The 24,855-nt window shown below is 41.4% G+C and overlaps 1 protein-coding gene across 1 annotated transcript in view; it reads right to left on the reverse strand.

The window, feature by feature from the left end:
• Positions 1–18,847, reverse strand: part of MYO16 (myosin XVI) — a 385,808-nt gene extending 366,961 nt beyond the window's left edge. Inside the window, exon 1 of the mRNA XM_086741186.1 lies at positions 18,740–18,847. The gene's annotated coding sequence lies outside the window, so the exon portion shown is untranslated. The remainder of the gene's footprint in view (positions 1–18,739) is intronic.
• Between the last annotated feature and the right edge of the window lie 6,008 nt (positions 18,848–24,855).

Here is a 24,855-nt window from a genome sequence, read left to right on the forward strand (position 1 = left end):
ATTTATGAATCGTGGATTTCAAGATTTGAGAGGCAACATGTCACATTTTGACTGGCCTGTTTACTCCCAAGAAATTCCCCCTGATACAAGCTTATCAGATTAAATTGCCTCTTCAGCAAAGAATAATATTTTTAAGGAAATAAATAAGCAGGAAGCTTAAATCATAAGCAAAGCTAGGAACATGTGAACACTTCTTTCTACTAAATTAACACGAGCAAAAGACAGAATGAAATATTGATCTACGTTTCTGAATTAGCTTTCTGAGGTTTGCAACCACCTTTTCATAGCCATGGACAGAGCACAGCAAAAACATTGATCATCACTCACTTTGCAAGCTGCATGGATCATTAATGGTTGACTTGTTAATTAAATACGGTAGCAGAATCCCAGATTAGTCCTGTCTTTATAAGAACACCATTAATAAACCTGTTTTTCAATTTAGGAAACATCATCTCTGCATACAGTAGCCATTGTAATATTCCTGCCTAAGTACAATACTTCATTCATTACCTTGACAGGTCACATCACTTAGGCCCTCCACAGGAATACATTTCATCAGCTTGCAAATGCTATCTCTCTTTCCGTATAGAAGCCCCACATGCACGACATCTCCTTTAAATCTTACATCACCATTTTCATAAACCAGTGGGCATAGAGAACAAACCCACCAACAAGAGAATTGCAATAGGTTTCCTAATTCATTATTTGGCACCACTCAAAATGACCATTTGGCTGACGAATTCTCTTCTTCCTGTTCTCCATCTTTTTTCAGTTTCTAGCTGTGTATGTAAAATGGAAAAAAATACTTTTTCTACAAATGTTCAATAAGGAACCCAAACAAGTTCAGTACAGCTCTGTCCTTAATCCTTTTACATCACGTATTACAATATGAACATGAGCATGTACAACATAGTGCAACAGCTGTGGGTGTCTTATTTTTGATTTACCATGTGATGCATCAGTTACGCCAATACAATCTAGCCCTATCTTACTCAAGTATGGTATTCAAGGTCAACACTTGTTCTTTCAAAAGACAGAGTGCCCCTGGGAAAAATACTCAAGAAGCCCTCAGAAAACTGGTAGCTAAAAAGGGATTATTTTCTGAAAGTTCCTGCAAAACATCTCATACAATCAAAGTTACTAACCTTAATATGTTATATACACACATACCTACTTTATATACATATACACACACAGAAGCATCCTTCAAAATGTAAAAATATTAATGTAGGGACTGCAAGACTGAGCATATGATGATTAAATGACTAGCACTTTGAAGTGCTGAGGTAGCAATACTGCTAAAATACACACTGAGATTCAACCCTGCCTTTATTAGGCAGATAAAAGTCATCACCATGGAAGTGTAAGATTGTCTTTTTGGCTAGTTAGTGCTTAATCAGGCTTCAAGTATGTATTGCTAATAACTGTAAATAATAAATTAATTCAAAGACTGGAGCACACATGCATATAGGAGACTGAGGAATGGTTGTTAAGAGATCTGTTCCAGAGATGGGAAATATCTTGCATGCTTTTTCAAAGTGTATTTATTCATTCTCACAAATCCCTAACGAGAACTTCACTATTTTCTATTTTAAGTATACACAAAAGGAAATTTTAGGAAATAGTGACTTATGAAACAAAGCGGAGACCAAATGAAGAATAGACACATTTCTTCTTTCTTGCGCTCTTTTTTTAAGGAGGTGCAATTGATCTACTTTCAATTGAGTTTTTCTGATGCACGATTCTTGTGTAAATAAGACAGTTCTTCTACAGCAAACTCTTGGTATTTTAAGAGATTTTCCGAGAACAAAATTTTTCTCCCACAAAAATAGCACAACCAAAATTCTGTCTTTGAGGACTTCTGGTATGATAGCTGTGGTTGTGATGAAGTATCTTGTCTACAGAGTACTGCTGCTAAGAGTACTTTGCCACTCCTCCCCCAAATCTATCTTAATAAGTTAGGGTGTCTATCCTCTTTTAGCCCCAAAACACATCACAAAGAAAGACAGGTCTCTAAGCATTAATTGGTAATTTCCCCATTCAACGCTCTAAATGTGAAATCTTTAAAAGTATGGTGAGCTACTTGAAGGAACCAATCTAATTCTGCACGCATAATATACAGAATTTTTTTGCTTATAAATGGATCTTTATACTTTTAATGGATCTTTATACTTTCAAAGCAAATACAAGCTTTGAAAATCTACACCAAGAAAATACTCAAATGCAGTGCATTCCTACGTGACTCCTGATTATAGATTTTTGCTATATATATATACACTGTATTTATTACTAATAAATGTTACTATTTATTACATAAATAGTATTACAGTAAATGCACTTTTGAAATCATGCCTTTGCTTCTATAAATTGATACAACAGTGCTGATTTACACTAGAGCTAAACCAAATTACACCAGGAACAGTGTAAGTCACTCTATATTCACAGAACTGATACTAATAGTATTTACCTTGCATCCAAACTGAGAATGAATGGCTAATCCCATCACTGGTGTGAAAATAAAATGATGAAAGTAAACATGTACAGCTTACTGTATTGGTCACAAAATCTGGTCAGAAGGGAGAAAGCTGATGTTGGGAACCAAAGCTGTAATGTTGTGAAAGCTGATTTTGTCTGTGGTCTTTGCAAATGTTCACATAAATTTTTTGTCAGCTTTGCTAGTTTAAGTACAGATGTGACACAGTGCAGGGGAATGTTTTGTGTGGGGGAAAGACAGGAGAAGGGGAAGAGCTGATGATGAAAACATTAATATCTGGGTTCTAGAATATTGATACCTACATGAAAATGGATAGACTTTCCCCTTAAATGAAGATGTTTTGTCACAGAATCTAATTTTTAAATGGATTTTGTTTGCTACTTTCTATTGTATAGTAGGTTAAGATACAGTTCATATAGTCCTTTTGCAAAAAAATAATGGCATTTATTGTGTCAGAGTGCTTGTAACTGAAAAGGCAGTATTTTCACACTGACACAAAATAAGGTATTAAATGATAAAATACAGTCTTCTGTTTGCTTAGACAAGAACCAAGATATTGCAGACATCTTATTTAATGAGGGGGAAGTCTTTGCTTCTTTTGAATTATTTTAAATAAATACAATTTTCTTTGTTAAGGAGATACGGAATAAATTAAACTGGTTAATGTGCTTTTTAGATGGACTCAATTAATATCAGATATTCACGGACAACATAATAGAGTAAATCAAGATCAGTATGATGTCCCTTAAAGGATGAATAATTAAGTTTTAGCTGCAATATGTACAAAAACACAGGGTTGCTGAAAATTTCTCTCTGACCACATAACGGAGGTTCCCATTTATTCTGAAGCCATTATAGATAATGCCTCAAAACTCAAACTACATCAAGCAAAACATACCCTTTTTCCAGAACAATGTTTTAATGCTGCACATCAATTTCCCACACAATTTGCACATGTAGTAACACATTCCTTCAAGGGAAAAAGATGCATTAAACACCTATATCCATGGAGATGCCAGAGTATTTCAGTTGTACTATTTTTGGTGCCAGAGACAACAGCTACTACTTTGCCTAGAGAGGTTGCAATTTGGAGGGAAGATTCAGAATTATCTCAATTTCAAATACAGCCATTAATTAGTTTATGTTGCAAAATTATTGATACATTTTTCTTCTCAAGCACTAAAATAGTCATTTTTGTCATAAGATCAACCACCCAATGCATTTAGTTTTACTGTACCCCACATTCCTAAAATAATTTTGTTCCTTTTTGAATTAAACACGCCACTTACAATCACAAATCAGTACAACTAATTCTTTAAAAGGTAAGTCCAAGAGTTGAATGACTGCATACTAGCATGGGTTCAGTACTTTTAATATTAAGTCCATGATCTGTACTCACTTCAGCTTAGTATTTTCTTAAATATTATAGATCATGAACCATAAAATTAATAGATATTCCAAATCTGAAAGGCCAGTTGTAGATTATGGGATTTGATATTTATAATTTGACAGTCCACATGCAAATTATTCTTTAGATTATTGTGGAAGGTTGATGTCGGTCAGCTGCCAGGCGCCCACCCAGCCAGCCTCTTACTGTCTGTCCTCAAGAGGGCAGGGGGAGAAAATAAGATGAAAATGGTCACGAATCTCATTAAGGACAGGGAGATCACTTACCAATTACTGACACGGGCAAAACAGACTTGACCTAGGGAAAATTAATTTAATTCTTTGTCAATTATAGTAGAACTATGAGAAACAAAGACAAAACTAAACCACCTTCCCCCTCCCTCATTTCTTCCCAGACTTCATTTCACTCCTTCCTTAAGACTCTTCTGCCTTCTCCCCTTAACACCACTGGGAGACAAGGAAAGAGGAACTGGGGTCAGTGCAGAAGAGTTCCTCTGTGCCGCTCCTTCCTCCTCCCACTTTTCCCTTGCTCCAGCGTAGGTCCTTGACAAACTGCTTCAACATGGATCCTTCTCACACGCTGCAGTCCTTCAAGATAAACCCGCTCCTGCGTGGGCCATCTACTGACTGCAGTTTCTCTAAGTTGTATCCACCTGCTCCGGCATGGGGCCCTCAAATCACAGAATATTTACGGTTGGAAAAGACCTCTAAGATTATCAAGTCCAACTGTCAACTCAACAGCACCGTGCCATGTCTACACATTTTCTGAACACATCCAGGGATGATGACTCCACCACTTCCTTAGGCAGCCTGTTCCAGTGCCTGACCACTCTTTCAGTAAATAATTTTTTCCTAATATCCAATCTAAACCTCCCCTGCCACAACTTGAGGCCATTTCCTCTCATCCTATCACTAGTTATTTGGGAGAAGAGACCAACATCCGCCTCCCTACAACCTCCTTTCAGGTAGTTGTAGAGAGTCCTCAGCCTCCTCTTCTCCAGATTAAGCAACCCCAGTTCCCTCAGCCACTTCTCTAAGACTTGTGCTCCAGACCCCTCACCAGCTTTGTTGCCCTTCTCTGGACATGCTTCAGCAACTCAATGTCCTTCTTGTACTGAGAGGCCCAAAACTGAACACAGCATTCGAGCGGCCTCACCAGTACGGGGTGAGTACGGGGGCATGATCACTTCCCTACTGGGGACAGACTGTTCCTGACATAAGCCAGGATGCTGTTTCACCTCTCAGCCACCTGGGTACACTGCTGGCTCATGTTCAGCTGGCTGTCTCAGGTCCCTTTCCACTGGGCAGCTTTCCAGCCACTCTTCCCCAAGCCTGTAGCATTGCACAGAGTTGTTGTGATCGAAGTGCAGGACCCAGCACTTGGCCTTATTAAACTGCATACAATTGACCTCGACCCATGGATCCAGCCTGTCCAGGTCCCTCTGCAAAGCCTTGCTAACCTCAAGCAGATCACCTGCACAATTTGGTGTCATCTGCAAACTTACTGAGGGAGCACTCAATCCCCTCATCCAGATCATTGATGAAGATATTAAACAAGACTGGCCCCAGCACTGAGCCCTAGGAAACACAACTTGTGACCATGCGCCAACAGGATTTAACTCTGTTCACCACAACTCTCTAGGCTCGGCCATCCAGCCGGTTTTTAACCCATCGCAGGGTACACCTGTCCAAGCCACGATCCACCAACTTCTCCGGGAGAATGCTGTAGGAGACAGTGTCAAAGGCATTACTAAGGTTGCAGTGTGGGTATCTGTTCTGACATGGTTCTCCATGGGCCACCAGGAAATACCTGCTCCACCATGGTCTCTTCCATGGGCTGCAGGGAAATGTCTGCTTTGGCACTGTGCACCTCCTCTCCTTCCTTCTCCTGTGACCTGGGTGTGTGCTGGGTTGCTTCTCACACTTTTTTCCTCACTCTGCTGTGCAGAGCATTGCCCTTTTTTAAATAAGTTTTCACAGAGGCACCACTAGTTTGGGTGGTGGTTCCTCTGGAACTGGCTGTGTTCAGCACGAGGCAGCCCCTGGTCTCTTCCTACAAAGGCCAACTCTGCAGCCCCACCACTACCAACACCTAGATACCTATACCAAATACAATTATTTACTGGCAAATAGGTTGTTACCATATATCACGCCACCATATATCACACCAGAATACCCTATTCCTCAGACACCCAAAGCAAGATCTTAATTCCAAACAGCTACCATTTACTGCGAAAACCAATAAACTAAGTTCCCAGTGTAACTAAGGACAGTTTTCCCCTGGTGTAACACACTCTCAAACACTTCAAAAAGAACAAAGAGCTTCACAAGCTTTGTTGTTGGCAGGGTCCATTCTAAGAAAACTTTACACCATGCTTAAACTAGGTGGTATTCTTATAGATAAACTGTAGACTGGAATAAAGACCTTGAAGAAACATTTTTATTTATGTAGAGAACAAAATGTACACAAAGTATAAAAACAGATTAACATATTCATTAATGAACACTAAATTTAATACATAAATTCATTAGGGAAGCAGTAAACATACTGTATAAATTAATTACTTTGTGGTTATCCTCATTAAATGCTACTTAATGAGTTAATAAGCTTGAAAAGCAATGACAAATTGCTGAAGTGCATGCACAGGATTTTTTTTTAAGAAAAAAAAAACAAAAATCAGCATTTCTAAGTGAATGCTGCAGCTCTGGATAAAAGCTAGCAAGATTTACGCAAGGTGGTCACTTTACCCTCTAGACTGCATTAACGAGTACTTTTTCCTACAGGATCTGAAATTGCAGACTTTATAAACTTCGACTGTGGAAAGTACTCTTGCTAAGGTTTAAGAATCACCTGCTCCTTAAAATTAAGAAGAAAACTTACTTGTATTACAGCATGACTTCCAGCTTCTTGGGAAATATTAATCAGAAATATACATACACACATATATATGTACACACACTCTCCAGTGCTGACTAAGCTCTGTTATTAGCATGCTATGGAAGATTGAAATGGTGGCTCCGTTTGTCATGTCACAGGTATAGACTGCTTACGCTCTCATTTTCTGGAGGACAAAGTGCTGTTGTTCTATGTTGTGGTTTAAACAAAAGAAAAAAAAAAGCCACATACACACATTTTTCACTTGCTCCCTTTCCATGCCATAATGTATAATTGAGGGAATATGGCAAACTGCATCCCAGAGTACATTAGTCATATTGATATTATAAATATCTTTAAAATAAAGTAAAATATAGCCTGGATACATCTTTGACTGCGATGCAGCATCGGTGCATTAACTAATCATGGTTCAGTGAATGTATCAACACAGTTCTCTCACCTTCCCAGAACATACGCAACTCACAGTGAAATTACCAGTGCTATCTTCTATCACATACTGAAACAATTCCTTAGATGACCTTGGGATACTAATCCAATTTTTCACCCCTTAACTTGATTTTGTAAACTCCTTAAAACTAACTTACAGCAGCAGAATACAATTCCCCTTTGTCAGAACAATAAACAGATAAAGAAAGTAGCATTTCAAACACAGACTGTCAGTTCTTTTAAGAGATTCTCATTCCTTCGATTACATTCCTTTTCCCCAAGAACACTTAGTCCAAGGAAGTTAGCGTGCTTAATTGCTCACTCTTTGAGAATCGTGAGAAATATTTGGCAAATTTCAATGCCCATAATTACACCTACCAGAAAAAAAAAAAAAAGAAAAAGAAAAAGAAAAAAAAACACCACAGCAGTTTACAGCATCCTTCAGCATGACCAGGCCAAACAGGTAAGATTTCAGTATCAGCTGTCAGCATGAGAACACTTCTGAAACAAAATTTAGAGGAAATTAGCTATCAAAGCAGCATGAGAGAATGCTACAGTACTAATCTTGCATCATGTAAGACGCTCTGCACCACTATGACAGTAGCATCACTCCATAAATCAAAAAAAAAAAAAAAAGGGTATATTTCACAAGAAGGTATATGCTGATACTGAACAGCTACCAGAAATTCTTTCCTTGAAAGTAAATAACCCTGTAGCCTGCTGTTTAAGCAAACCTTGAACTCTTTTAAAATCTAGTCATTCTGTAAACAGAACCGTGTCCATCAATCACATTAAGTCTTTAGACATTTTCAATTGATTTTGGTCACTTAAGACTAATTCACAAAGGATTTGAAAGCCAGAGCACAGCTAAATGCCATCTCAACCACTGGATAGAAATGTGTATGAAACAAATCAAGACATACTCATGTTGCGAACAGGTCCTCAGGAGTTTTGTGCTGACACTTAGGCAATAAGACGGCTAATGAGAACAGCTATACTCTGCTCAGCGCTGTTTACGACACTAACAAATCGACTTTAGATGATCTGTCATCAAGTCCCTGCAGGAAGAAGCCACACCATTTAAGGGGGTGTGGGGGGAGGAGAAAGACAGGTCACAACATACTCATCCAGGGAAACCTTTGATTCCAGGCTAATTACTGGGATAACAGTAAAAATGATACTAGAAATAACATTTAAACATGGAATAAATTTAATCATTTATCTCAGTTACAATTACATATTTTTAAGGTACTGATGAGCACTTTAACCTTCATTCATGTCTTTTTTTTCAGTACTCATGATAGTACTTTAAAAGAACAGTTTTGAAAAGAAATTTAAATGCAGTTTGAAACAGAACAACCACAATCGGTCACCATTTGCATTTTCAGAAAAACAGCCAGCAAAGTCGCAAAATGAAGGATCGGTGGTGCAGGCAGGGATTGGTTTTCTTTCTGTTTTCCTTTAATATATCTTATCTTATTCTTTCACTCCTGAACCATTATGTCTGCAGAAGAGAAGCAGAAAGGTCATCAGTGGCCAGTGGCAGCACCAGCTGGGAGCTCGAAATGGCACTTCCAGTTTTCAGCTGTCAGATATTGGCGGAAATTTAACAAGTGCCAAGATGAAATGATCTGCAAATCTGTAGCTTTTTTTAAACCAGCAAGAATAAATGAAGGACTCCAAGAGCAATTTTAAGCCTATTACATTATTATTATACTTACACATAAAGTATTGCAAGTTGTTCAGTCTCACTGGTTCCTGGGTTAGCAAAGCTCCCACCTACATCCTGGCACTTAAAACATCCAGACAAAAGGGCATTCTGTTATTACGCTTGATCCACTGCCTGCTAAAATTGCCTGATCTCTTTTCTCTCTGGTTGTTAAGTTTTTGTGAAAGTAGACATCATAGATAAAATGAGACCAAATAATAGCCATCACTTATTTACTCTTATGAGTGATATCCATGAATTGCCAATGTCCTGCAAACAATGAATAAAGCTGAAAATGCTGAAACAATACAAGAAAACAACAAAATCACACTAATATTTTCTAGACCCATCAACAAGGGGCTTTCGTATCTTTTGTGAACTAGACTCATGTCTCCCAAGCAGCGAGCCCCGTGCAAGAACTGCATGCGTGTGAACCGAGAAGGCATTCACACACGTGCATCCAGCCCACAAGCAGGACCAAAAAAAAAAAAAAAGGCAACAGCTTCCTCCATACTATGAGTTCAGCAAATATGCTGTAACAGCAGCCACAACATTGCTGTCCTTCCTTTCTGAGAAGATTAGCTAACATTTAAACACGGATATAGGAAGACACCCAGACCCGCCCTTGGCCATTCTAAAATGCCAGCCTGTTTCACAGCACAAATAACCCTTTTGGAATGTGCACAGCCCACCTGCCAATGCCGCAGCACCCCACCACTTCACACTGGCCTCTCAAATATCCTCCTCCCCAGTGCAGAAGAGGACACTGCATTGGATCAAAAGCCAAGTGTAGGTGACAAAAGCCCCATGGTGCTTGTCTTTGGCTGTGTGCACATTTCTTTGATTTCCACAACTGACAAACCGGTGCAAATAGCGACAGCACTCTGCTGTGGCCCGTCACCCTGGGAGGCCAAATTTACCTGCCATACGAGTCACTATATTGCATGAATGGGTACGGCCATGCTTATGCTCAGTTGCATGACTTGACAGATCTGCAGGCAACCCAAAAAAAAAATAATTGGCTTTGTCCTTTAAAAGCAGAACAACTTTACCCTTCCCTCCTCCTATGCTCCCAGAGCACAGTATGTTCCATGGCCCTTGCTCTTGGATGGCTGAGAAATTCTGTCCTACTCACCAGCACTGAACTGACTTTTTAAAAATTCTATGTATTTTATTGAAATTATGGTCTTTAAAATATTAAGACCCAGCTAGTCTAATGATGTCTTACTATATACAGCAGAAAAACAGAAATGGAATGTGTTCTTGGCTAATGAAACTCCTCTGACTTAAATTATATTTACTATCTCATTTGGCCCTGTGGACATTACCTAATTTCCCCTTGCTCTTCTCTCATCTGATAGAAAGTTTTCTGGGAGCAGGGACTGTCATTTATTATGTATCTGTACAGGACCTAGGCCACCAAAGCCTGAAGGCTTTGAAATGCTACTGAATTTCAACCTCCCCATCAAATAATGAGGACAGCTGACTGCTCTTTCTAGCAGACACAGTGTGCAGTAGCTATATTTAAAACCAATAATGAGGAGAAAGTTTGACAGTGGTATTCCCCATTCTTGGAAAACTATATAAAGAACACGGTAAAACCACCTCACTCCGCCTTTTTGCACTGCTGGTAACTAAAGTAATTGTTGACCAGATATTCAGGTCTACTGGAACATGACTTTTCATCGGGCAGAGCAACACGGGCCTGACTGCAGCCCACGGCCTGCTTCAGCAGCAGCCAGCGCGACACTGCGCAGTTGCTGTGGGCTCTCCCTTTGCATGCCCAGGATTCCTCCCCGTATCAAGGAATAAAATTCCACTTCTTTGGAGGAAACCAAAACACCCCTCAGCATTCTGGAAGGACACAGATGCAACAAACAAGTATTAAACACAAGCATAAATTCAGAAAGCCTGGATAGTAGTTACACCAATAGACAAACACACACATAAAAATTGCTCAGACTGTGAAGCTATAAAGTCTCTGTGGATGAAAGTTACCACAAACCAGCTTGGTTCCTCAGTCTTTACTGACTGGGATAGGGTTCCCCACCCTGATGAATGGTTTTTGTCTGAAGACACTGGGTGCCTAATTGAGTATCCTGCAGCTCCTGTGTGCTGTTTGCACCCGCATTTCCTCTCACAAGAAGAGAAAAAAAAATACATCTGTAAGCACAGAAAAGATTATTAAACACCAAAATCTCACTTGACACAGAACTGGAGCAGAACTACTGATGCTGTCAGGATCCATGTACCCGCCTGCGTACTAAGCTACAGCCACCATCAGGGCTGGGGTCTCCTCACTGGCAGTGTTCATATTAAACCCCAGCTAGATCTGACACTCAAGAGAGCTTCCAAGCTTTTTCTACTACAGGCACAAGGGGCCAGCTAATGGCTGAAGACCTCCTGGGAGAGTGCTAGAGAAGTGTCCCAGGCAGAGGAAACCAAACTTGGCAGGGTCTGTACCCATATTGTTTGTCCAGAGCAGACCTCAAAGCAAATTAGCCAGCCAACAATGCCTTCCCCCCCTTGCCGCCCCTCTTCAGAAGGAAATACTTCTTCATCGCTGGTAGGGATACTGAAATAATTAGCATATACGCAGTGTGAACAATCAGGAGACTTGAACCTGGGACTACCACGAGAGCCAAATTATTTGATGCTAAAACACATTCAGTGTGAAACAGTGAAAGGGGTCAAGGAAGTACCGGGCCACTTGACATCAAAAACAGTATCTGCAGTAGGAAGTGGAAGCAGAGCAGAGAAGCTTGCAGTGTTTTTATATCCTTCCCTTTCTATGGCTGTGTTGGCACATTGGGATGTAGACGAGCATGTCCTGCTGGGAAAGGAAGAGATGTGACAGGACTGAGGAATCGCGAGCCCAGGGCACGATCTCGCATGCTGAAGCGACTCCGACTGCTTTCGCATTAAACACACACACTTGCGCTCAGTGCCCCCCAAGCATAGGGCAGCTCTGCCTAAAAGTGAACCGTTTTCTTTTACAAAGACAAACAAGCAAAAGATTAGTTTAAAAGCCTACAACTGTTGTGCAACAAAAACAAGTGGCAAGCTTTTAGGCTTAATTGCTTCATCAGTACAATAAGGGAATAAGGTATTCTGAGGATGAGAGCTTGTTTGTTTCTTTTCCAGCTACATCCATTAAACTAATAAACAGATCACTCTCTGCAGACCTTATTCATATTATATCACTCTAGACTGGCTACGAAGCTGCCTATCTTCAAAAACACTAAAAACCTAGCATTTAAAAGAGAGCAAATTATTAGGTTTTAATTTTGCAAAGCATGAACTGCCTTCCAGAACTAGGGATTCATCAAATTTATCAGTCTCTTGAAAGAGCAAGCCTGCTTATTGAAATTAAGAGAACACCCGAGAGACCTTCTCTGCGAAGAAAACTTCTATAACCACCTGCTTGATGGGCCAGGATATTCTCTACCAGGTTCTCTGTCCAGCTGAAACACACTACAGAGATTACACGGAAGCAAGCTACAGGAACAGCTTTACCCTTGCAAGGCCATGCTACATTTTAGAGTAGGGCTTATGGCTGCCCCAAGTTGGACCTTACCATCTATGTTTATAGAAAGCTTCCTTGGCTGCTATAAACTGCAAGAGCACACAGCCAGTACACCCTGGCTACACCCTGAGTTCTCCTCCTCATCCTCTGAAGGCCAAAGATAACTGTGGTAGACAGTGATTCAAGCATGTCTTCTCCACGAGGTAATATCCAAGCAGAATCTGATCCTACAGATGCACATTCTAAAGACAGAGTCATTTGGGTTGTGAGAACTGACTATAATAGGTTTCTGTAAGCACTTGGCACAGATCTATCTTTGCCATCACTTAAAAATAGAACAAACAGGAATATTTCCTTATAGACAGTTTGTACAGAACGTTGTCACAGAAATAAAGCTCTCTATAAGCACTGGAAGTTAGCGGTTCTGATTTCCTTAAGGATATATTTTCCACAAAAAAGAAAAAAGTCTTGCTCCAGTGCTAATTACAAAATTAACAAGAAGCTTACGAGTAATTAGATTGGGGTGTTAAATCACTAATGTTCCTTAAATAAAACTCCTAATTAGGACACATGGCACATTTATCTACAAGCTAGATCTGACAAACTGCCCAAACTTTCCCTTTCTAGCTGACATCCAGGACACTGCCAGGGAAATGTTAAGCACCCACTGTACTTTCTTCAGTAAGGAACCATCATTTGACTTGTGGAGGTACAGGCAAGGACTCCTTTGCCCATCTATTTTGACCCCAAAGCAGACAGACATCGTAGAGACAGTCATGGCTGTACATTCAGACACCCACCGCCAGAAAGTCATTCATCTCTCTCTTTCTATTTCATAGGGAGCCTGGGCACTTGCTCAGATTAAGCTTCCGTGATGGGATTTAACTGCTGATATCATAAAAATACAAAACTATCAACATTATCTGGTCTTCCCTCCCCCTACAGGGTATTTCTCAGACTCTAAGATAAATGTAGCTGGAAAGAAGCTTTTGTTTATTACACCTAATAAAACAGCACCTGACACAAAGGCATCTCAATTGAGGATTGATCCATAGTAAACTACTGCAATACATAAAAGAACATTACAATTCCTTTATAGCCCACTTATCTAAGACATACTTAACTGCTTAAAAAAAAACCAAACAAAACCCTACAACTATATTGACATTCCATATATCCTGCAGACAGTCTTTCCAAACATTTTGTACCTTACTCTAATCTCAAAACAAAATCATCCATGATCTCAGAAAAGCAGATGCACAGATCTTTAGGTATCAAAAAGGAGAAAAAAAAAAAAACCTCTTTTTAAAAAACGCTTTTCACCAATTTATTTTGAGTCCATTGAATATTGCTTTATGTGACAAAAGAATTTCCATCTGTATGGAACACTTCACTTCCACTTTGACACTGACCATCATAAAAACTAACTAATTAATTATGTCTTCTGAACCCCAAGCAGTATCTCTCAGTCACCTGGATTTTACTGTCTGATGTGGTTCTGTTATATGCTTGTGCTGCAACTGCAATGTGCCTCAGATGCCTACAGGGAACCCTTGCATGCACGCCTCTGGGCCAGAGCTAGCTTCCAGTATGTCACTATGCACTGAGATCACATTGCCCAGTTACCTTTAGACAAATCTCTGAACAGCAGCCCCTCGTTGCCAGACACACTCACATGACAAACCCAGTTGTGCCATCTTAGCCATTTTCACTGAGGGAGGGCGGGGGGGGAGAGGGGGAAGCTTTAAGTGATTTTCAGAGAAACTTCAAATACCTTTCAGCTGCTAAAAGAACTGTTGTATTTTGGAAGAATGTGTATTTTCTCTCCAGAACTTACTCTTTCTCCCACCAGCTCAGATGAGAGAGACTTAGGCCTAAAAGCACCAGAAAAGTTATCTTGGTTGCTGTAGTGCCCGTATCTCTTTGTCAGCACTGGTGTCAGCCTCACACTCCAGGGCACGCACGTGCTCTCACATCTTTTTGAGGCCACTGAAATTAAGATTTGATACCTTACCCAAGACATTAATTAATTCCAGAGAAGAACAAGCCACTATTAGCATGACTGGACATAACCAGCTACTTCTTTATGTATGATCCAAAAAACACAGTTATTTCAGCCACCCTGAAGCCATTTACCTGTGAGGGCTCATTGTTGGGATTGTTTAATTTACTTTTAGTCTACCTTTTAATATCCCCTTTTATTTAACATCATGGCAACTAGCCCAGCAAAAACATACATATTTGCTACATCCATTAGAAAAAAAAAATCTCAGTCATACTGCAGCACAACACAGCAAATGATTTTTTAATACTATTTTTCTCCTACTGCAACTTACAATAACCTCAATTCTTTTCCAGTGGATACACTCAACCCTCTGTATTCAAATATTCATTGATACTGGCAATAGCTAGAGATGTTCCAACTAAAAACAGGGTGGGTGTTTTGTCAGAAAGGCTTTTGTTTCAGCAAAACTTGCTCTTTCTGCAAATGGTATTTCAAATCCAGGATGCAGTTTCGAGGAAAAATATGACGACCACAGATCTCAGTTACGTTACCTAGTAGGTGAGACCTAGCATCACCACAATCAAGATTTCCAACCTGGTCCTACACTTCAGGTTGCACAGCTTACTTTCACGATCCCAAATATTTTGGGGAAGAGAAAAATTTTTCCCTGAATGATCAGATGTAATGTTTGCATTAATGGTTCCAGGAATTACGGAGAGTGGTATTTTAAACATTTACAAAGAAGGAACAAAAATCAAAATCCATAATCCAACCCTCCTCTTCTTCATGTATAATAAGACTGTGCATGAATCAGAACATGATATATTAACAATTACTCCATGAAAAGGCTGTGTGAATAGCCATATATATAAAAATAAACACACACACACATGTTTATTTAACTGTTGTGACACATCTTTAAGAAGCTAAATGAATTAACAGCTAGGCTTGGCACCACATGGAATACACACCTTAGGGAAAATTAACAAATCTAAGTGCAAAGGTTAGAGTTAGCTGCTTGCCAGGAAGGTTCTTTCATCTTACTGAGCCAAAAAAAAATATTTGCCATCTTTTTCAGAAAGATGCAACAAACCATAGTTCACATGAACTTGGCAGAGTCTTAAACCAGCACGTCTGGCCCACAAAATGGCAAGTATCTCCAGCAGCTGTTGTTGTTGACAACGCGTGACAACATGACATTCCCAGACATCATCAACTGCATCCCCAATTATCACTAATTTTGTGCAGGATTACCACATTTTCCTATGTTCATTAGCTACAATTATCTTGGTAACAGTTAGCAGCAGAGAGATGATGAAGTGGAAAAAACAAAGAGAACGTGCAAGTGAGGTTTGCTAGGCTACAATCAGAAAGACAGTAACAAGCCAACATACAGGCTCAACTTGAGATAATACTGACTGACTGTACAAAGTGGCTTTGGATCATACTGCCTTTTTGGGGTTTTTTTGTTTGCTTGTTTGTTGTGTTTTTTTAAGGCACATGAGAAATTCAATAGTGTGCTACTTTTTATAAAACTGGACCAAAAAATCATGTTCATGAAAATGTGAATAAAATCATTATTCAGACTGGAAGAATATTTTCTGCTGTATCTCACAATTGAACAAAAACCCACCTTGTGTGTGTGTACACTTATATCCAAACTGTGTATTTAAGCACCTCTTTTTGTGAAACAAACACACAGAAATCACTCTGAAATAACCTGTTGGTTAGGACAATCAGGTGAGACAAAAGAGGCTCATGTTCAAATCCATAATTCTTCTCATTAAAGTGTCCCATTTATTACGGCCACTTACCTCACGATCACTTTGTCAGAGTTTCCACGTCTAAGCTAAGAAACCATTCCCCTCCAAAAGATGAAAATTGTGGTTGAAACTGTCATTCTGACCGTCATTTTATGACAAAAATATTTTTAAGATAGCTTTAATCTAGATGTTTCTTTTTCTTGGTATGAAACCCTACATAAGCATGGTATTTTATAGGTCTCTTCAGTAAGAATCTGAATTTAGCCCTAAAATGCTGTTCTACAGAAGTCCATGCCAAATGCTTTTCATCTCATTATGCTGGCTTGAAATAACAGTACTGCTTAAAGTAACATCATGCTAGTGTTAAATGCAAGAGCTATTTCAAAGCAGCGCAATAAACTACTGTTTCATGATGGTCAGTTGCCTGAACCAGCACCACAAACTCCAAGCAACTCAAACTCCATTTAATTCCTACTGGATGATTAAAGAAAATACTATACTCTAGGCAGTTTCACTCAAATAATATTATGCACTTCCAGTTGGAAGTTTTTTGATCTTCCGGTTTGAAGATTTTCAACAGTTACCCATTTTCCACACTAAATACATGTTCTGCATACTATACGACAAACTTTATTGCTAGTACTTGCAAAATCATTCCATAATCAGGAAAGATTCAGTTCACAATAAAAAAAAAAGTACTATAACAGAGACAGAATGCATAAAGCCAGTTTCAAATCTGGAAAATTTCAGTGCTGGCCTAACCTATGTAATATTAGACAAATGGCTTCCCTCTGTTCCTTCCTCTTACAAATTGCTTGCTGTACCTGTGTCATCCCTTGAGGCCAAAGACTGGCTTTCTCTTTGTATAATGTGATTTACAGCTGGGATTTCTGAATGCTGCTACAACACAAAATCACTGCAACGGTTCAGAGCTCTGCTCTACCAATCACCCTAATCCCAGTCTTTACTGGTACTTTTAATGGCATCCCTGCTGTTCCACGACAATAGTCCAGTCAAGAGAACTTGTCCCATCACTCTGAACCTACTGTACACACACATAGATACATACATAACATGTTTCCTTCTTTCTTTTTTTTTTTTTTTTTTTTTTTTAACCCTCAGGTCACATCCCAGGCGCTGGCAATGAAGTCTAAACTTGTTCTCATCTCAGCAAAAGGGAAGGGATTTACACCACCTAAAAAGCTACTACTTCAGCACCGCCCGCTCAGTTTTGGTTTACACTGCTGACAACAGTGACTCCAGCCAGGGCTGTCTACGCAGAATATATGGAGAATACAGAGCTCAACAGCAGAATACTCCCTTACAAAGATGTGAGGGCAGAAGACAAAAAGCCACAATCTGCCCGAGATTCTGCCCAGAAACATCCCAAGGCAGGAGACCCCGCTCTGCGGTCATGCTCAGAGACCCACACAGCTTCCTGCTTTGCCAGGCTGAGGTTCTCACCTGTCCGGTTGGAACAAAAACTTCAAGTTCCAAAGTTGCCCACAGTAAGTTCCTCAGCAGCGCAAACACCTCCATTCCATCACTGCCCCCGGCCCTTCCCGAAACGAACAGGATGATTCTGGCACTCCACTCGGTATCTTCCCAGAGGGATGGAAAAGTCATTTTTCTCCAGAGTGAGCCTCGGAGGCCAGTAAGCTCCCAAGGCCAGCCACCCCAGCCCTTTCAAGCTAGGGCTCCTGGTACCCCACCTCGCCCGTATCCCACAACACCCGGGCCCAGGGAGCCCCCCAGCCCGGCACAACCCGGGGGGGAACAGGGGCTGAGGAACCCCCCGAGGAGGGAGGGCTGGTGGAAAGCAGCCTGGCACACATTATCGCTCTGAAACCCTTCTTTCACCCATCGAGTAGACACACTTCCACAAAACGCTGGGATTTCACCGACCGAGACCGCCAAGAAAGGGAAGTGTTTGTCAGGAGAATTCCCATCCAGCTGCCTGTCAGCGCTGATTTACACCAGAGGGGCGGCCGGCTTGCAGCAGCCCTCCCCGCCCGGACGGGGAGGGGGGTGGCTCGGGAAGGGCAGGAGAGTGCCCGCAAAAGAAAAGCGCAAATTTTAAGGAAAAGCGCAAATCTGGCAGAGCCTAGGTTCGTTTTCTCACCTCCGCAGACAATAAGAGAGGACTGAGCCGGGCACCTCAGTGAACCAGCGGGTCTCCACCCCTCCCTCCGTCCCCGATTCCCTCTCCACCCTTTTGGCACGGGCAGCCCCTACCTCCCCCCGAGCAGCCCTCACCGGGGCTGGCGCCAGGCTGCGGAGCCGCTGGCCCAAGGCACGACACACGCACAAAAAGACAGGCAAGGGGGAGAAATAAATAAATAAATAAATAAATAAATGAAAAGACCCACAAAAACGAGGAAAAAAACAGGCATCCCACACACATACATACAGAGACCACCACCGACCCCCTGCGCAAAACGTGCCTCCTCGTCTGCTCTCGACGCCGGGAGACCCTCCGTGGGGCAGCCTCCCTCCCGCGAGGGTGGCACTCACCTCGGGGGGACGCGGCCTGGGCAGCAGCCGGCGGGCAGCCTCCTCTCCGCCGGTGCCGGGCAGCCGGTTGCGGAGCCAAGCGGCGTGGCGTGGCACTTTCTCTCGAGGGGGGGTGTCTTTCTTTGCAACACAGTGCACCCAGCCGTGCCGTGCCAAGCCGTGTTGCCTCCGCCTGCCTCCCCCCGCACTCCTCCCCTCCCGCCCCTCGCAGACCCCTCCCCGCGATGCGATGCCCAGCTGCCGGTCGGGCTGGCCGAGGGGGCGGCTCCCCCCGCACTGCCCCGCCCCACTACCTGCCGGGGTGCCCCCCGGTGCCCTCAACCGCCTCCCGCGTCGCCTCCTAGCCCCCAAACCCACCCCCCAGCCCCTCTCGCATCCCTCTGCCCCCCTCTCCAGCACGCACCCGCCCGTCTTGGGGTTCATCCGGCCCCGCGCCGCAAAGGGCTGCTGCTTTTTGGGGGTTTTTTGAAACTTGATTGTCCGCCCCCTCTCCTCCGAGGGAAGCTGTGTGTGTCGGAGCAGTCTCGGTGTAGCTCGGCACAACAAAGACCCGCTCGATTCCCTGCTGGCACATGATGCCCAACAAAAGGGAAACGCTGGAAATGTCATAATTGTCACCCTGCGAGAGGGAGGCAAACACCACCACTTCTCCCGAGGTTCGTAGTTACGAAATAAACGGCAGCTTGGATGCATCTATTTCTGTCCCAGTACTATAAGCAGCTTGCTCATGCCCTGCTGCTTTAGTGCTGTGTTTGCTGGCACTGCAGGCAGAAATCTTGGGGAAAAAAAAAAAAAAACACACACATAAAGGCAGCAAAGCCACAAGTCCTAGTGACAGAGAAGTCTTTTGTCACCTTACCATGTGGTGTGACAGGTGAGAACCCTGCTTAACTTTTAGCTAAGATGCATATCCATTGATGCACATCACTGCATCTATTTTCTGGGATTAACTAACGGGTATAAGCCCCTACATACAAGATTACCCCTCACTTGGTCTTGAGTGGTCCCTGCTTACCTGGTAACGGCACCTGCACCGACTCAGGGTTGGTTGTAAGGGACATAAGCAGCTGTCCTTCATTTAAAGCTCAACTGGGATCCACATGTCAGCAGGTCACACTTTTGAAATTCACTCAAACTTTCCAGAGAAGCCCAAGCCATCAGTCATGGACCTGGCCACAACTAGCTGCACATGAAGTTTTAGGAGCCCAGTACCCACTGCCCGAACATTTAGTGTCTCTGTAGCCAGAATAAATACAGGCAGCGGGGCAGTGGGAGCAGAGCATGCTCTTCCCTGTGCCTGAAAGCTGAACCAGTATGCAGCAGGAATGAAGGAGCTATGAGGACTGAAGGAAAGGAGAACCTAGTCTTTAGCTTCATGACTGGGGTGCTCAGTTAGGAAATATGCTCCCAGGATAGTTTTTATCCTGGTGATGCACACTATACAGAGCAGAATTTAGACTCCCATACAGTCTCCTGCAGGTTAAATGCTTGGATGATGTCTTCTGGCTCCTTGGAGTTCTGGCTGCCCTCTGGCCTAACAGCACTGAAGTATCCTGTTTCCTTTTTCCCCAAGCCTCAGCATGCCTTAGTACCTCGCTGAAGCACTTTCTTAGAAAGTGGATTGAAAATCTCTGGGGCTGAGGAAGGCCTACAATGGCTCTTTGCTTGTTGGCCAAGCACTCTAAATAATCAGTGGTTATGCAAAAGACGGGTAACTTCCTCCTTGTGCTCTGTAAGCAAGTTAAGATAAGATCCGTCATTTCCTATTGATTTCCAGTCAGTCCAGCAAGACTGATGTCTCAGGTAGAAAGGTACTCCTAGAAGCCTTGTGTGGTGCCTGTTGCTTTCTTCTGACTTCTTATGTAATGTAGACTTTTACTCTACAGGCACTTTCCCTGTTTAAGGGATTAGGAGCTAGGCGTCTAAAATGGAAGTGAAGCAATAGCAGTGTAAATTACCTCAGTTAAGGCACACCAGATCCATATTTCTTTACCGTTCATTTTGTTTTTCAAAACCATGAGGTATGTTAATGGTATCCTATCTGACACATTAGACTAGTGCTTAAAAGCAACCATTTCAAGTCAAATAGGACTTGTTGCCAAGAGTACTGAGGTAAGCCTCATCTGACATCCAAAAGTTTATTTACAAGGCTATTTGTGTTGCAAGTCATTGAGGTGACTCATGTGAGACAAAGCATAGAGGACAATCCCTGCAAGCTGAAAGACTTTCTTAAAAGTAAGAAAGCTGAAAAAGTTATGAAAGAATCAGAACTACATATCGTGAAATGAACAATCAATTCGGTTTTTGTTCTGGAACAGAAACAAGAGCACTAGTATGAAAAAAAGGCCCTGTATCTTCACACTTGCTGATGCCTAGGTCACTTAAAGTGCAGAAAGGTTTAGATGCCACAGAATGAGACTGCCGTAAATTGGGTTGCTGCTTTCCCTAAGGGTGTACTTTTACAATACAGCTGAGCTGGCTTTGGAGCTATCTGTTGTCCTAAAGGTGGCAGTCCTGCTCCTAATGCTTCCTATGCTTCCTCTGTTGGAGCAAAATTTAAAGAAAATGAAATTTTTTTTTCATAGCTAGTTTAGTTGCTTGAACGAGCTCCCTGAGACTCTGTGCTGGGTAGAGGAGAAAGAAGCAGAGAGCAGCTGTAGTGCCAGGGAGAGGAGAAGGGGACTGCCCCAAGGCTGCAGCAGGCAGACACTGGCTTGATTTAATGGTCTTGTGAAATTCACCTTCAGAGGGAAATCCCAGAAGAGAGTGTACCTTAAACCTGCTCTTGCTATGTATACTATTCTACTTTGCAGAGCATAAATAAACTGCTAGAAAAAGAGAAAGAAAGATTCTGTTACTTTGCGGTTAGGACACATCGTCAGGCAGAGGGAAGGCCTCACTTCTCGTGCTTGCTTAAAGAGTTGCTATGAGCTGCTGGAGCAAGGCATTCAACCAAGGTTTCCCTATTCCCCCAGTGTCCCTAGTCACCCCTCCTGCACTTGATCCTCTAGTCCCAAACTTCAGTGCCAGGGAGAAACACACAGCTAGCTCTCAACACGTTAGCACTGATAGCATGTGCAGCGCGTATCTGCGTTACAGCGTAGTCTCAGCAGGAGTGCTGGGTCGATGCTGGCTCCTGACACCAGCTAGACCTGGTGTCTTTGTAGGACACAGAACTGTCAGGTGTAGGCATACCATCTTCCAGCAGGCAGTCCATATTAAAATATCATTCTAACAGTTTATAAAATACGAATTATTCCACTAAACTGGCAATATTTCCTTAAAATACCAATATAGTTTCTGGTTCTGAAGCTGATTCTTCCTCTATTTGAAGACCTAAAGGGTCTTACCATTACATCCAATGTACTTAAAGCTACCCAATTTTTTAGTTTTCATTAGTTTGCTGACATAGAAGCATGTACGACTTAACTTTTGCAAAGCCACAAATTAGAAGGCAACAACAAAATTCTTAACCATAGATATCTCAGGTTTGTAATGCTCACTGCAGAAATAATTTGGTATGACTTTGGAACAAAAATTACTAATTTTGGGTAAAACCTTTGTAATGGTGAGCTAAGATCACCCACTGGTGTTAATTGCATCTATTCAAACTGCAATATGAGCAGAATGTGACTTAAGTATCATTTCCAATCTGTATGCAGTCTACCGAGAACACTATTGCAACTCATCCATTCATAATTTTATTGATAGTTATGAATCTAAATTGCTGTCACGTTTGACACTAACCTGCAAACAAATGATTGCTCCTTGCTTCTCCCCCAGAGCATGTCATTACATATCAGTTCAGGGGATGGAATTCTGAATCAGAAGGAATTTGAAATAATTTGGTATTGCTGTCAGTCAACTCCTTTCTGTAACCTACTGTTGGTGGGAAGTTCTAGTGCAGGTTCACTAAGTATTTTTACAAGTATAACAGTAGAGAGCAGCCATAAGAAGACAGGGACATTCCCATAGTGTGAGCTTTACCGAAATGCCAAGTGTGCCTTTGGAATAGCATGAATATGAACAGCATTCCTCCTTGCAGCTCAGAAGTTTCTGTTTGATGGGAAAAGGAGCTGAACCTCTGTGGCTGTTTTGAGGCTGCTCTCCTATGTTTAAGTGGATTGACTTTCACCTGTTCACTTTTTTCTTAATTGAGCAATATTTTATGCAGATCAATCCAGATCCTGCTAACTCTACACTTTCCTCAGGATATATTTCATTTGTGTATTTCTTTTAGACTTAATGTTTTTATTCAGAAATACAATTTCAGCCAGGCACCTTGGAGGGATAGGACCCTGACATTGCCTCTTCTTGTCCCATGCAACTACGACACACGCTACGTAGATGTGTTGGGTGCTTTTTAACAGAATAGTCACTTGTGGAAGAAAAACTTCTGTAGTTTGACAGCTAAAAGCTTAGGTAGGAGGTGTGAATCATTGCCTGAAAGCTGGGAGACACTTTGTTCATGTAAATAGCATGGAGTGAAATGAGGACAGTAAAAGGTTTCTAGACAGCCAGAACTGTAGTGATCTCAGAAAGGAAAAGTGGGGAAGCTGGGTAAGAGAAATCTGGAGTCAAGGAAAGAGAGAGGGCATATTTTTAATTATGCCAAACATTCCTAATTTCCTAACTTGGAAGGCATTCCAGTTTTGCTGCACAGACACAAGTGGACAGGCTGTCAGAAATAAACTGACACGTAAGTAAATGATCTACTGTAGTTACAGACATGGTAGGTGATGCAAAAATACAAAGTAAGCGAAGAGGAGAAAGTGACCTAGAATATACACATCAAAGGATTGCACTCTATTGCTTGCTGTAGAATACACACATTAAAGACCATTATTTTTAAAGGAGAGATCATGGAAACATCAGGAAAACAGAAAAGGGAACACAGAAAGGGAAAGGTGAAGGAGTTGTCTTTTCAGAATGGAAAACTGCTTTATTTATACATAACTAACATACAGCAACCTGACTTGTTTCTAGTGTCTTAGCTGAAGTTTTGCAACAAGGTTAATGAAACATTACGAAAGTTAGTCAAGGAGAAAAATTTTGTATCCATTCAAGTGTGTATGAATTTCACAGTATTTTTTTTTGTCTGTCACTTCAAATTATACTCATTGATGTTTATTTGTTTTTCAGGTAATACAATGGCTTGATCAGTTTGCTTTTTTTCTCCAGCTCTATTAGGTAAACTTATCCATAAGGACTTGTTTTCCTGTTAAAATTTCTGTATCCTAGCCTGGAGACTCATATATCGTTTTCTATTCTGGCAGCGAACTAATTAAAGTATGGGATATTGTCATTTTAATATTGGCATAAGCAAGGCAAATTAAAAAGAAAGTGTCAAAATTTATCTTATATGCCATATTCAAAGGTTTACTTTGAATCCATAGCGCAAAGCACAGCCCAAAACCTCATAGTACTTTTGTACTATGGATTTTCCGTGTATCTAGATCCACTCTGCAGAGCGGATCAGATGCTAAGCTTGGGCAAATTGACAAAACCATTGATTTCTGTTCATGGGTTTGCATTAATCAAGATCCGTAGTATTTTAATATGCTACGTATCTTCTTGGCAATTAGTTTGGGAAGTACAAGACTGGAAATACTGGAGCAGCTACTAACCTCTGAATAGCACCACTGCTGATCTGAATTTACGACTCCATAAGGGCCTATCACAACAATAAAACTACTATTTGTTGATGTGTTAATCGAGAATTGGGTTACCAAGAGCTTCGGCTTGTCTATAGCTGCATTTTAAATGTTGAATTAGATGCCATCGGCTTCTACAGAGGGAAATATGTTACACTGGCAGAAGTAAGCATTCAGAAAACTTACATTTGGGCATTCCGAAGGCTTGCACCCAAAATACTAATTCCACACAACTGTTCCATAGATTCTTACAATTTTCATTACTATGTCAGTGATTTACATACTGGAGGGAGGTGCATGATATTATTTGGTTTTAAGGTTGAAAAACATGAGCTTAATGACTGTTGTAGCAATGTAAGGCAGAAGATATCTGCTTTTAGGTTTAGTTCAATTACAGGGTGGCTCAATTTATTTTAAATTCTTAGTGAATCATTTTTAGAAACTTGGAATTTGAGAGGGACT

The sequence above is a fragment of the Chlamydotis macqueenii genome, chromosome 1 (assembly GCF_036417535.1).
Source record: "Chlamydotis macqueenii isolate bChlMac1 chromosome 1, bChlMac1.mat, whole genome shotgun sequence".
Classification (NCBI taxonomy): Eukaryota; Metazoa; Chordata; class Aves; order Otidiformes; family Otididae; genus Chlamydotis; species Chlamydotis macqueenii.